This window comes from Pongo pygmaeus, chromosome 7 (assembly GCF_028885625.2).
Source record: "Pongo pygmaeus isolate AG05252 chromosome 7, NHGRI_mPonPyg2-v2.0_pri, whole genome shotgun sequence".
Classification (NCBI taxonomy): Eukaryota; Metazoa; Chordata; class Mammalia; order Primates; family Hominidae; genus Pongo; species Pongo pygmaeus.
In genome coordinates this window covers 65,617,339-65,633,138 of record NC_072380.2, presented here as the reverse complement: position 1 = coordinate 65,633,138, position 15,800 = coordinate 65,617,339, and the positions used below count along the sequence as shown (strand labels likewise).

Sequence of the window (15,800 nt, the reverse complement as noted above, 5' to 3'; positions counted from 1 at the left end):
TTATTATCTCCCCAGACAAAGCTACCCCTTCTTGTTTTTTCTCTCTTGGTAAGCAGTGTTACTATCTCTCCAGTTGTTCAAGAAAACTTATCATCCTCAACTCCTCCCAATTCTAACCCCTGGCAAAGGCAAAGGCGATCTGTCTCCCAGTATGCCTCTCACATCTGCCCTGTTCTTCTCCACGTGATATGGCCCTAGCTAACATCTCAGGTCTGGATAATGGTGGAGGTCTCCTGGCCACTCACTCTGCCTCCATTCTCACCTTGGATAAAAGGTAAAATTCTGGTAGGAGCTGTAAGAACACCACAAATACCCTTCTTCCCTCTGTGGTCTTTCTGCTCTGCTTCTCCTTCTGAAGCAGCATCTAGTGCTGAGACTTGGTAGGGAGGGACCTGGCTTTAGGGTGAGTGCCCTTTTCTTGGGAAATACCTTTCATTGTGGAAGGTGGGGTAGGCAAGGCCAAGGGACAGAAGAACAAGTTCCCAGATGCTGCTTGGCTCAGGCTGGGAAGAAGCATGGAGAGTGCTGAGCTGTGTAAGTGACATCACCAAGGCTGCAGAGCTGGCAGAGATGCTGGGCAGAAACCAGTTTGCTCTTTGTGGCTTCTTGGGTGCTGTCTCCTGTCAGGGACCTAACTGCTGTGGAAGGTGGCTGGCTGGGGTGCAGATATAGCCAGATTAGGATCAAAATTAATTTCGGGACTGTGTAACGAGCATTCCAGGTTAGTCAAAGTTGACAACATTTTTCTAAATTGAGATTTCTTATCCTGTAACAAATGTTGTAAGCCTCATTGTTTGTTCACCATTTCCAGAATTTTGTTTTTAATCAACAGTAAAACAGGGCAGTGCTTTTTTAATGACGGTAGAACAGTGTCTAGCATACAGTAGGCACCTAAAATATTATGTGTCCAGCAAAATGTATAGTTACGTATGTACATATACATCTATCTATACAAGCACACACACGTACCATATTGATAACACAGCTCCTTAATAAATTAACCTGTCCATTTTTATTTAGAGGAAATAAAATTAACTGCCAGAGTATGAACTGATCTATCTAATCTCTCTGTCAAAAATATAAGAATCAATCATTTTGGGCTGGGCGCGGGTGGCTCACACCTGTGATCCCAGCACTTTGGGAGGCCGAGGTGGGCAGATCACCTGAGGTCAGAAGTTCGAGCCCAGCCTGGCCAACATGGTGAAATCCTGTCTCTACTAAAAATACAGAAATTAACCCAGCATGGTGGCGAGTGCCTGTAATCCCAGCTACTCGGGAAGCTGAGGCAGGAGAATTACTTGAATCCGGGAGGCAGAGGTTGCTGTGAGCCGAGATCGTGCCACTGTACTCTAGCCTGGGTGACAGACCGAGACTCCGTCTCCAAAAAAAAAAGAACGAATCATTTTGTTTTTACATTTAAAAACTTACCTTTTCTTCATTTTCACAGCAGTATCCATAACCTATTGGTCAGTGTAATGAGCCAGTGCAAATATTGCAACTACGCATAGACAGGGAACGGCATGCACATTCCCACACGAAAGAGCAGCTAAAATAATGAAGGAAATGCCAAGTGATGAGGATAGAGAGGAAGGATAGAGAGCAACCAGAACTCTCCTGCACCGCTGATGGGAGTGTAAATTGGTGTAACCAGTTAGGAACACTCACAGAATGTGTTTCAGCTGACCCCATGCACACCCTCTGACCCAGCCATTCCAGGCCTTGGTATATACTCCCCGAGAACGTTGCACGAAAAGTAAGCATTAGGATGTTCTACACATAATAGTCAAAAACTATTCAAATGTTCATCAATAGTAGAATGGGGCTAGGCACAGTGGCTCATGCCTGTACTCCCAGCACTTTGGGAGGACACAGTGGGTGGACAGCTTGAGCCCAGGAGTTGAGACCAGCCTGGGCAACATGGCAAAACCCTGTCTCTACAAAAAGAAGCAAAAATTAGCTGGATATGGTGACACGTGCCTAGTCCCAGCTACTCAGGAGGCTTAGGTGGGAGAATTTCTTGGGTCCAGGAGGCAGAGGTTGTGGTGAGTCCAGGTCGCATCACTGTGCTTTAGCCTGAGTGACAGAGCGAGACCCTGACTCAAAGAAAAAAAAATAAAAAGTAGAATGGATAAGTGAATGTGTTTATATAATGGGATATTATTCGGCGAAGAGAATGAACAATCTCCAACTACCTCAGTAGGTGGATTATTCTCACCAATGATGTTGGCAACTGCCATTCTGCGTTCTATTCTATCTCTATAATGTTTTCCTTTTTTAAGGGACAGGGTCTCACTCTGTTGCCCACAGTGGAGTGCAGTGGCTATTTGCAGGCATGATCATACCACTGCAGCCTCAAATCCCTGGGTTGGAGCAATTCTCCTGCCTCAGCCTCCCCAGTAGCTCGGACTACAGGTGTGTGCCAGCTCTGTCTCCATAATTTTGACTACTCTAAGTACCTCATATAAGTGAAATCATATAGTATCTGTCCTTTTGTGTCTGGCTTATTTCCTTCAGCATAATGACCTGAAGGTCCAACCATCTTTGTAGCATGTGTCAGAATTTAAGAGGTGCGATTTTTCAGAGAAGGAATGTTTTAGAAGTGGCAATAGACAGCAGAGACACCTACCTTACTTCTAAGCCCTGAAGTGATTGAATTTCCCTGGGGAACTGTCTCTAAGTACCAGGGCCATAGGGCCAATGTTCTCAAAGACTAGCCAGACCCCAGTGAGAGATGAAATAGAAAGAGACATTAAGAGACAAGTATAGGCTGGGCGTGGTGGCTCACGCCTGTAATCCTAACACTTTGGGAGGCCAAGGCGGGTGGATCACTTGAGGTCAGGAGCTCGAGACCAGCCTGACCAACATGGTGAAACCCCATCTCTACTAAAAATACAAAAATTAGCCAGGCATGGTGACGGGCATCTGTAGTCCCAGCTACTCGGGAGGCTGAGGCAGGAGAATCACTTGAACTTGCAAGGCGGAGGTTGCAGTGAGCTGAGATTGATTGCGCCACTCCACTCCAGCCTGGGTGATAGAGCAAGACTCCATCTCAAAAAAAAAAAAAAAAAAAGAGACAAGTATAAAGTCCAGGGCATGTTGCTGTTGGTAGACCGAGGTCGAGAGAGTACAGTGGGATGCTGGGAGGGGTGTGGAGGAGTGTCCCATGAAGCCAGGTCAGGACGTGAGCAGCCCTGCCGTGACTGGGGTCAGAGGGCCGAGTGGGAATATTGGGTTTACTTGGAGGAGTCCTCTGAGTGCTGTGCTGACCTTCTGGCCCACAGCTGGTCCCTAGAGAACACTCTCTTAAAACAGAGGACTGAGCCAGGAATGTCCAGCAGTCTGGTGCGATAGGGGGAGGAGAGCATGGGGTGTCCAGTCAGAGGAGCCCTGCCATCCTGACCTTTGCCACTTGTGAGGCCTGGACCAAATTACTTCACCTTCCTAAGCCTCCACCTCCTCATGTGTATAACATTAGCTGCCTTGAGATTTGTTAAAAGGATTAAATGAGAGAATGTATGTGAAAGGTCTCTGAAAACCAGGTGCTACTCTGGTGCCTTATTTCTTTAAATTTAGTACTTATTGATATTTTATTTTTTGTTTACATTTCTTGCTATATAAACATTGATATTTAATGTAAAAATAGGATGAGTAATATAGAAAGACCTTATAGGTGTTTTAAGATTGTAAACAAGGCTGGGTACAGTGGCTCACAACTGTAATCTCAGCACTTTGGGAGGCTGAGGCAGGTGGATTGCTTAAGTCCAGGAGTTTGAGACCAGCCTGGGCAACACAGTGAGACCCCGTCTCTAAAAAAAATTTAAAAATCAGCCAGGCATGGTGGCACGCACCTGTAGTTCCACCTACTCAGGAGGCTGAGGTGGGAGGATCGTTTGAGCCCAGGAGGTTAAGGCTGCAGTGAGCTATGATTGCACCACTGCATTCTAACCTAGGGGAAAAAAAAGACTGTAAACAAATTGGTCCTGTACCTTTGTGTCTATATTCAGCAGGGAATGAAATAGCAGGAACCCCATTTACCCACACTCAGACATCTGGCACCTCGACCATTCACAAATCTAGAAGTAACCCAGAATGCCTTCAAGGACATGCAAGCAGTGACAAAAATAGCGGGCAAAGCTGAGAACAGAAAAACTAGAGGACAGGCATGTAAATCTGCCAGTTCACCAAGCAGAGCACCTTTGCACGCAGGTCAGGGAAGCACCAGGAAGTCTGCTGAGAGCAGTGAGTGGTGAGGGGTCTAGCTGGATCCTCACTCTTCCCCTGTCGGGCTTTGTGACTAGAGCCTGAAGCCACCTCCCTAGGCCTTGGTTTCGTCCTCTGTGAACTGGAGGCAAAATGACCACCAAGTTTTTCTTCTCTTTGTAACATGCCATGGTTACCTACCACTACGTGGCTGAACTGTGCAAACAGGATGCTGAGTGAGAGAAGCCAGCTAGAAAAGGCCACATATCATATGAACCCATCTATATAAAATGTTCAGAACAGGCAGATCTGTGGAAACAGAAAGCTGCCTGGGGCTGCTGGAGGAAGGGACTTGGTGGTTGATGGCTAAAGGGTGCTGAGTTTTTTCTTGGAGTGATGAAAATATTCTAAAATGAATTGCAGTGATGGTTACACATCTCTATGAATGGATGTCATAAAACAGTTTTTAAATGCTGGTATTTTAATTTACCTTAAAGGCAGCATAGTGGATTGAGTACTAAAAAGTACAGAAATGCAGGTTGTGCGTTCTGTTCTGTCGCTAACTTGTTCACCTGACATAAGTCAGCTACCTGCTCTGGGCTGCTGTTGGCTGAGTCGTTCCCCTTTCTGTTCCATAAAGTCGTGATTCTGTGACTTAAACCTGAGACACATGAGAAAAGGAAGGAAAAAATACCCAATAAAGACAATAGAGAGACAAAAGGCAGTGGGCATAGCACATGCGGCATGCTGGTGACAAACATGGTACACAGGCATTGTGGTGCCAGGAGGACAGACACAGGAGCATCACATGGCATCGTAGCCAGTGTGGGGGCAGCTGCCTGACTTCTGAAGGAAATGCTGTCAACACGTCACAGCTGGGAACATAAAGTTCCTAACAGCAGAAATTTTAATATGTATTTGAACAATACTGTGCCATGAAAATACTTTCCCTGACCATCATGCTACGGTGTGAAATGCAAATGAACATGCCAGTCACGTTACATAGCATTTCAGTGTTTTCTTTCATAGGCATACGTCAGTACAAAGATCAGAAGTGCAAACTCTTTCCTTGGTTGAAAGCACCTGCCGTGCTCTTTGGCCTAGAGAATTATTGTATTTATAGTCTTTTCAACATTCACCAGGTGGAAAAGTGGGTTCCCACAGTGCATCTGGAAAAACAGAAATGCATCTGGCTTAACTAATTACAGTTCAGCTTTTATTTAATAGAGAAAACAATAAATATGTGCAATAAATGCCACATAAGCCCTTACTGTATTCAATCTCATACATATTCCATTTCTATCTCTGGTTTTGAAATCTAAGTAATCTAGAGCCCACAGGGTATCATGTGTTATGCATGCTTCAATATAACCCTAAAAAATGTAAATTGACATTTGATATGAATTTAAATCCTCCACAAATCCACACTTCTGTTAAAGTGCCACAAGGTTATTATATGGAAGTAATGGTGAAGGCAGTGGAGCATTAGGAGGAGGCCAGTTTCTTCTTTGGTTCTGATGTGGTGGAAGGAACACAGCCTCCCAAAGGAAAAAGGGTAACACTCCTTCTGTGCTCCCTAATGGCCACACCTACTTCTAGGTACACTCTGAGTACCCTCAATACCAGGACAGTAGTCTGGGTAACATCTGGTATCCTCTGAAGGTGATGCATTTTCCTCACCTGGAACATTCTCCAAATTAACAGTGCAGAAGGGAAACACAACCTTATCATCATCATCATCATCATCACCACTCCTCAAGTCAGGCAGGGAATTATAGCCAGGGGGAGGCAGAGCAGCAGCTCCTGGTGGTGCAAGGCAAGGGGTTAGGATCCAGCCCCACAGCCATCAAGGAGGCATTCCAGCCCTGCTGAGGAACAGAGCTCCCAAAGTTTGGCCAGGAGTGGACACTCGAACTCTTTCGGCAAGCAGAAGGCGGCTGTAGTAATAGTAGCACCTGTTGCCTTTGCAGTGTGTGCCCCACATGCCTTGGACCTATCAGCCACTCTGTATACGTTGGACTGACCTATCAAGCTTTTAGAAATAATGTCCTTTCCATAACTAAAAGTGAGCCAATTTTGCAGACATTGTGTCCCTCTGATGTGATGCAACAGGAATTTATTTGAGCCTTTGGGTCTAACCTCCAGTTTGCAGAAATTTAGGGAATACAGGAACAAGTTAGCAACTTGAGGAAGCAGCAAACGAATTCAGTGTGGGACAACAGATGGGGCAGCAGGTCCAGTTTCTTCAAGTTGGCGTATGAAAAAGAAGATGGGTGATGAGGAAGATTAGTAAAGAGGCTAATGAGAAAGAATGTGCTATGGTTACACATTAGATGATGCGAATTGCTTACTGTTAATTTTGTTGGGTATGACAAATGTATTGTGGTTACTATATGGATATTATAAAGTATGCTTATTAAAAGATTAGGTTCCTTAAAAGTAACATTCATTTTTATTTGAACTGTCTTTAATGAATAACATTTCTATTGATGCTTCCTACCATTGCCCCTAAATTATTAGCTGGAACTAAGGAAACTTTTATGGACAGGGCATCCAAGTTTGACCACAAGTGAGAGCAGGGCCTTACACAGTGCTGCAGGAATCCACCTCTAGTCTGGTCCAGTCTGCCAGGGCAGCCCTAGCCTATTCTGCTTGTGCTGGGCACAAATCTTAACAGACATTAGGCCTGGATGAATATTTGCTGAAGAACTTCCTCTCCATCAATTACAGCAGATGGGTTATGAAATGTGTCAACGTACATGCAAATTAAGGATAAAAATGTACAAAAGATGTGTTTATAAGTAACTAACTAGCTTTCTCTACTTCTTACAGGAATGTCTGGGCAAATTTTCCCTCTACATTTCTTTTTTCACAAATTCCACTTTTGCCCATAGAAAATTCTCTATGATCCCCCGTGGACAGTAGCATTGGCTCCTCAAACTTTGTCTTGTGTCCATTATTAGAAATTTTTTATCCTGAGATGATTCTCCTATGATAATGGTATGAAATAGCAAGCTCCTATTCTATTTAAAGCTTTCAAGCTATAAGTAATTTGAAATCTCTGAAAGCCATCTGAGCTCTCTTAGCCACAAAACCTTTGTGCATATTATTTCCCTGTGGTCCTTCTTCATTAGTCCTTTCGGGGCTTGTTAATTGCTACTAAGTTTTCCTGTTAATATGAAAATGCTGAATGTTGAAACAGTGCATACCCAAAGGAATCTTCAGTTGGGTCCTTTGATTTTATTTCCTATAGGAGCTTGCCTTTAATTGGTTTTTTGGTCTGTCTTTTGAAATTTTTTTAAAGAGTAGACTATTCTATAAGAAATAAAACTGTCATTGCTTGAACTTCATATTTACTTTCATACAGATTGTTTCCTACAAAAACTTAGTAATACCCCACACTTATATTTATGCTATAGTCCAGAGGTAGACAAATGTTTTCAGTGAGGGACCAGAGCATACATATTGCACACTTTGCAGGCCTCCTGGTCTGTCTGCAACTACTCAGTTCTGCCTCTATATCACAAAGGCAGCTCAAACATCAAACAAATGAGCATGGCTGTGCTCCAATAAATCTTTATAGATGCTGAAATCTGAATTCTGTAAAATTTTCATGTGTCACAAAATATTCTTCTTTTTTTTTTTTGGGACAGCATCTCACTCTGTCACACAGGTTGGAGTGCAGTGGTGCAATCCACAGCTCACTGCAGCCTCAACCTCCTGGGCTCAAGTGATCCTCCTACATCAGCCTCCTGAGTAGCGGGGACTAAGGCTCATGCCACCACACTTGACTGATTTTTTACTTTTTGTAGAGGCAGGGTCTTGCTTTGTTGCCCAGGCTGGTTTCAAACTCCCAACCTCAAGAGATTCTCGCGCTTCGGCCTCCCAGAGTGCTGGGATTACAGGCATGAGCCATCACGTCTGGCCTTATTCTTCTGACTTTTTCTCCCAACAATTAAAAAATGTAAAAAGCCATTCTTGGCTGGGCGTGGTGGCTCATGCCTGTAAACCCAGCACTTTGGGAGGCCGAGGCGGGCAGATCATTTGAGGTCAGGAGTTTGAAACAACTCTGACCAACATGGTGAAACCCTATTTCTACTAAAAATACAAGGAAATTAGCCAGGCATGGTTCCGGGTGCCTGTAGTCCCAGCTACTCAAGAGGCTGAGGCAAGAGAACTGCTTGAACCTGGGAGGCAGAGGTTGCAGTGAGCCAAGATCCCGCCACTGCACTCCAGCCTGGGCAACAGAACAAGACCTTGTCTCAAAAAAAAAAAAAAAAAAGGGAATAAAAAGAAAAACCATTTTGTTCAGGGTATACAAAAGCAGGCAGAGGGCTGGAGGTGGCCCTGTGCCTTGTTTGCTGACCCCTGTCATAAACAGAAACTCTTCATAGACTGTTTATGGATAATTGAGGAAAGGAAGCGCAGATTCTAAAGTAGTAAGATCCTACTGATTATTTTCAAGGCTTCCCACCATAACTTCATGATCATTTAGCGTACCACAGCACAGCAGGCTGCACATCATCAGAGCCTAATGAATCCACATTTCCGCCTCTAGCCCAGGCCATTCCCTGGCTGCCATACACACAGATCCAACCAGCTGCCTGGCACCACAGTTGGAGCTCTCCTGGACATCTCTAGGGTCTAACATGGAATCCTGCATCTCCTCCTCCAGCCCCTCTGTTTCACCTCCTGTGTTCTCCATGGCCACACATGGTGCCACCATCCACCTACATCAAGAAGTCACCTTGATTTCTCATGCATCACTCTTTAGCAAGCTCACTGCATCTCCAGGACTCACACCAGGCCTGCACTGCATCCCCGCTACTTCTAGGCTGGCAGCCCCATCTCTTGTCTTGATGGCTACAATAAGTCCCATATCCACCTCCTTCCCTCTCCCCGCACAGCTTTCTGCTACAGTAGCAGAGTTGAGTAGTTGCAGTGACCCACAAAGCCTAAAATATTTACCAACTGTTTTAAAATAGAATCTAGATCCCGTTAGTCCCCTCCTGTGGGCTTCAATGGCAAATCCTGACACTAGAAAAAATCCAAACTCTATCAGGGTCTAAATATTGCACAATTTTCCCCTGTGTTTACATGAGCAAATGTATCACATCTTACATTTAATATCTGAAATGATTTTGTGGAGATTTTGAGATCCCATTTATTAATAGGGAAAACTCAGCTTCAAGGAGGTTGTCTAATGTGCCTGACATTCAGTCAGCCCCAAACAGACTTGAATCTAGATCATGTGGTTCAAGGCACGGACGCATCTGTTACCCCACAGAACAGTGCCCCTCACACCACAGCTGCACATGGGCCACATTCGATGGATTTGGATTATTTGTGTAGGCCCATCAGTGAAGGCTTCTGGAGTCCTTTTCCCAGAAGGTCTGCTGTTGATTCGAATGGGCTAATAGAAACTCCAGCGCATTACTTTGTCCCACAGGGCCTTAGCATTCCCAAGACAGTTCTCTGGGCTAAGCTGACAGAATGTTTTTGTCTGCAGTTCCTAGGATGTGTGTGGGAGAATCTCTGCTCCTCGAGGTTTTAGTTTTCTACAGTTTGCACCAAAATATCTACTGAATTTTAGATCTCCCTCCCGCTTGGTGTGAAGTGTCAAATAGTAGATATGTTGAACAAACAGATCTAAAATTGAAGAAATTTCAGACTTGAAATGTTCAGTGGTTATGCGCTTTGGACTCTTTGCAGGGAACCATAGCAATTTATAACCTTTCAGTGAGACAAAATAAGGCAGTTGGATACAGAGACCCAGGACAAAAACGTCCGTACTAACATATTGGGTAAAAAGGCACATAGGGGACCTGTTTCAATTAAGAAAATATAAGCTACATGTAGCCTCCTAATTATCAGACCAGATTTGATAGATTTTAACAAATGTTTTCTCTATCTAAATTAGTATTTATAGTTTTCATAAATGCCTTCATGATTTTGAATACAGATCACTGGAAGATAAAGAAAAGAAATAAAGCCTTTCGTTTAGTTTATGACATTTGTTTAACATGCTCGGGTGAGTTTTTCGCTTTACTAGATTTTGCATAATTTTATCCTTTTTATACTTCTTAGTACTCTTTCATCCTTTAAGCCAAATTTATTCTACATGGTCTGGTTATGACGTTCTGGTGTTTTTGTTAATAAGTATTTCATTTTGCCAAAAGAACAGCACTGCCTAACCAGTCACTCAAGGGGCCGAAGGCAACTTATGTGTTTGGCAAAAACTTAGCTCTAGTGAGAATATGATAAATTTCAGGTTGTTGCATAACTAGATCCCCTCACTCTTGTGCCTTGACTTAAATATGCCCATAAATGGTAAGGTGAGCAGTCCTCGGAATACGGAGGTCAGAGCAGCAAAGCCGGCTGTCATTGAAGCTGGCTGTCATCACAGTAAGGAACTAAAGGCTGAGATAGTAAGAGTGAGATGACAGGTGAGACTGAGATAAGTCCAAGGCCTTGGGGACACACACATCAGTGCTGTTCTCCTGGCCCAGGTCAGGGGAGTCCTGCTACTCCACCTCCAGGTTTACTATTTTCATCTCAGCTTTAGAGTAGAATCTAACTATTTCTATATATTTATATGGTATTTTTTTTTCAAGAAGCAAATGCCGTAGTCAAAATAAAAGAGCAACTTGGCAACAGGAAATCTAATATGAAAATTAATTATATTTCAATCATTCATGGAGATAATGTTAAAATTACAGTCTCCACATAGACTTTCCTCTGCAAAGGTCAACCAGCTGTTCTTTCCAGAAAATACTGTTAGCCTTTTCTTAATATTTTTTAATATTGTTTTCTTATTGCCAATATCTTATAATAAGCCTTACTTGATATAACACGAAGTAGTTAAATGTGGATTTTACTGAGAGTGACTATTCTGAATGCAATTCTGTCTGCAACTAAATTTTATCTAAATTCTTCAGTTTCAGGAGGTCATTTTTTGGGGGACTATAAGTGTCAAACATTAGGCCAAATATGAATTCATAAACTTATCAGTAATATTTTTCCTGGATATTAAGTTATGGTACAGGTCTTTTATATTAAGTTTTTTAAAAAGAACATTGTTCAAATGGTGAAAATTTTAGAAACTGTACCAAATAGAAATATATCAAAATATAAATGTTTAAAATCAAATTATACATGGTCAGGGGCTTAAAATAATGATAAATATTAGAAGAATATTGGTAAGAGGTACCACTTACTGATTCTCTCTTGAACCCTCTGTTGTACATGTATTACGTTAAAGCAAGTATTCTTATCACTGCTATACACATTCAGATTCAGAGGTTCACAAAACTAATGATCAAAGTCAAAGTTTGAGCCTAGTTCTCTTTCATTCCAGTGCTCATGCTTTTTACATTACATAACTGCAATCTGAAGCATAAAGAGTTGCAAAAATTATAACATACTTCTTTTCTTTCCAGTGTTTTCAAACTGACAAAATATGTATTACATTTTACACACACAAATGGCAAATTTTAAAATACACATTTTCTGAATTACATTGGAAACGAATGATATAAAAGATAACAATGTAATACACAGAAAATTAATTCAAGAAAAATGTCAATAGGTCAAGGCAGATCACTTTTTTTTTTTTAGACAGAGTCCTGCTCTGTCACCCAGGCTGGAGTGCAGTGGCATGATCTTGGCTCACTGCAATCTCTGCCTCCCGGGTTCAAGCGATTCTCCTGCCTCAGCCTCCTGAGTAGCTGGGACTACAGGCACACGCCACCACACCCGGCTAATTTTTTTGCATTTTCAGTAGAGATGGGGTTTTGCTATGTTGGCCAGGCTGGTCTTGAAATCCTGACCTCAAGCGATCCACCCACCTTGGCCTCCCAAAGTGCTGGGATTAAAGGCATGAGCCACCGTGCCTGGCCCAAATCACTATTCTTATGCAACAACTAAAAAAACTCAGATAAATAAGTGAAATTACATTTCTAAAGTCATCAGAGAACTGTGAAAGCAAAAAGATTATATAAACTAAAATTTCTGAGTGAGAGAGCTCTTCCAAGCTGAGCTGTGTGTCACTAGCTGTTTTTTTTCTGAGGGCTTTTGCTGACCGTTAGCACAAGCTGTGGACATAAAGGGACTCTTTTCTAATGTGGAAGAACAAGTCCCCTTCGGTAACAAGGCCTTCCTCAAACACATGGCTGGGTCCTATAAGACATTTATCAAATGTGGAGGCCATATGGGGAAGGTGGAGGCAAAGAACAAACTTAAAACCTCTGAAGGCAAGACTGAGTCTTCCATTCTTTTGAGACCAAGGAGATAGAAGTCCATCAGGCTTTCATTCTGGAATCCAGGAGAAAATTCCCAAGGAACAAGAAAGAACTGGGCATTAGCTAAATTTTATTAAAAATTTACCCACCAGCCTGGGTAACATAGCAAGACCCCATCTCTACAAAACATTTTTAAAAAATGGTCAGGTGAATTGGCATGTGCCTGTAATCCCAGCTACTCAGGAGGTAGAAGTGGGAGGACTGCTTGAGCCCAGGAATTCTAGGTTATAATGGTGCCAATGTACTCCATTCTGGGGGTGACAGAGGGAGATTCCATGTCAAAACAAAAAAACTCCCAAAACTGTTACCAGATCTGACCCATTCTAATACCTGCTGGCCTGAAGTGATCAGCCCTTCAGTCCTTCATCCTTAGACAGGAAATCCCTCCAAGGGAGATTCAATCCTTGCCGGTGGAAGAAATTAGAGAACCTACACAGTTTCTTTATATACAATGTCTACATATAATAAAAATTACTAGATATGTGAAGAGAGATAAAAATGTGATGAATAAAAAAATGGATACAGGCACACAGATGATCTCATTGGATTTAGTAGATAAGAACTAGATGGACTAAACTGATGAAAAGATGGGAAATTTAATCAGATAATTTAAATATATTAAAATGAATCAAATTGGCATACTACATTTAGAAGAAAACAAGTTCTGAAATTAATAACTTACTAGATGGTTTGACAGAAGACTTAGGCACAGAGGAAGACAACTTAATTAACTAAAACACAGGTCAACAGAAAATATTCAAATTGAAGCAGAAAGAGATGAGAAATGAACAAAACAGATCAGACAATAAAAGACATGAAGGAAAAAGTCTAACATATGTATGATTTGGGTCCCAGAAGCAGGAGAGAAAGAAAGAAAACCAGACAAAGCCATATTTGAAGAGGTATTGAGTGAAAATTTTCCAAAGTTGATGAAAGACGTCAATCCACAGATACAAGAAGCTCAGTTAACCCAAAGCAGAATAAATAAAATGAAAACCACATATAGACACATTATATTCACTGTGGTAAGTCAAAAACGAGAGAAAAACTTTAGCCAGAGGATAACAATATGCTACCTTCAAAGAAGCGTAACTTTCCAACAGAAACTACGAAAGTCAGAAGATAATGGAATGAGAGTGTAAAGGCAGGCCAGACTGGAAGAAGAGATTTGCAGCGTGCGCATGTGTGCACACACACAGAATTTTGACAGATGGCTTGTATCCAGAATATATAAAGAACTCCAACAGATCAATAATAACAATAATAAAAGCTCAATGGCACAATAGAAAAATGAGCCAAACAGAAGTTCAAGACCAGCCTGGGCAACATGGTGAAACCCCATCTCTACCCCTTCCCCCTACCCAAAATAAAAAAATTAGTTGAGTGTGGTGGTGCACACCTATAGTCTCAGCTTCACAGCTAATTGTGCCCCTGCCTTCCAGCCTGGGCAACAGAGTGAGACCCTGTCTCAAAAAAAAAAAAAAAAAAAAAAAAAGAGGGAGAGAGAGAAAGAAAGAAAGAAAAAGAAAAATGGGCCAAAGGCTTGTAGAGGCATTTTAAATAGAAAATATACAAATGACTTGACCCAAAAACATATAAGAAGATGCTTAACATCACTAGTAGCCAGGGAAATATAAATTAAAACCATAATGAGATACCACTACACAGCCACCAGAATGACTAAAGTTAAATGGGCAAACAATACTAAGTACTGGTGAGGATGTGAAGCAATACACACTTTTCTGGTGGGGATGGATGTAAACTGATTTGGACTATGAAACAGTTTTGCAGTATCTACTAAAGCTAAACATACACTGGACTTATTACCCAACAATTTTTATCCTGGGCATATACCCAAAGGAAATAATTTCATCAAAAGACATGAATGAGAATGTTCATATTAGCATTATTCATAATAGCTCCACACTGGAAACAACTAAAATTTCTTCAGTAGTGGAATGGAATACACTGTGGTGTATTCACACAAAGGAACGCTGCACAGCATTAAAAAATAACAATACATACAACAACAAATGAATCTCAAAAACATAATACTGAGCTAAAGAACCAGATGCAGATATTATACACTATTTAATTCCATATGAAGTTTAAAAGCAGGCACAATTGGTATATGGTGAAAGAAGTTATAAAAGTGGTTACCTGTGGGAGTCCTGAATGGAAGGAAGTGAGATGGAATCTTTGGGAGAGCACGGGGGGCTGAAAATATCCTATATCTTCATCTAGAGCCGTGGTGAGTGATTTTGGCCCCAGGGGACACTTGGCAATGTCTAGAGACATTTTTGGTCATGGCATCCAGGGAGGGGTGCTACTGGATCATACAGTGGGTGGAGATCAGGGATGCTGCTAAACATCCTACAGGGCAATGGACAGCCCCCCTCAATAAGGAGTTGTTCAACCCCAAATTTCCACAGTGCTGAGGTGAGAAACCCTGATCTAAATGGTGGTTCTGTGGGGGTACACTTACATAAAGTTTACTAAGCTGTACTCTTAAGATGTGTAAACTTTACTGTAAGTTATAACTCAAGTAAACGAAGTTAAAAGCCGTCATAAACCTCACAAAAATACCAAATAGCTCCTCACTGAAACCTAACAAACACAGAAAAACTTTGTTTCAGTTTTAGAAATACTCTAATTCATTAAACAGACCTAACAACTGAAATTTGCCGGGATTATAGTAAGTCAGGAAGAATTAAACTCTTTATGTAAAGTCCCCCTTAAATGCAAAGAAATATCTATACCTTTCTTTACGGCAGGCGATATATGAATTATATCTGGGTAGTCACTAGAAATAAATATTTGTAAAAACACAATGAATGTATAATGGATGACCCCATACATGTAAGATTCTTTTGGAGTCATCAAAATATGAACAGAGAAAAATATACAAATACCTTTTCTTTTAAAGTCAGGGTCTCACTCTGTTGCCCAGGCTGGAAGGCAGAGGCAAGATCATGGCCCACTGCAACCTCAGTGTCCCCAGGCTCAGGTAATCCTCTGGCCTCAGCCTCCCAAGTAGCTGGGACTACAGGTGTGCACCACCACACCCAGCTAATTTTTTGCATTTTTTTAAGAGACAGGGTTTCACTATGTTGCCCAGGCTGGTCTGGAACTCCTGGGCTCAGGTGATCCATCCACCCGTCTTGGCCTCCTAAAGTGTGGGAATTACAGGCGTGAGCCACCACGCCTGGCCACATGTACTTTTTAACAGTAGTCTAATCTGAGTTCTCTGGATAATGACTTCCTGTCACTAATTATCAACATGACTTTTATACAAATTAA

The 15,800-nt window shown here is 41.9% G+C and overlaps 1 protein-coding gene across 3 annotated transcripts in view; it reads right to left on the bottom strand.

Moving 5' to 3' along the window:
- Positions 1-15,800, bottom strand: part of RGS20 (regulator of G protein signaling 20) — a 112,298-nt gene that overhangs the window by 60,684 nt on the left and 35,814 nt on the right. The gene's annotated exons all lie outside the window — the stretch shown is intronic.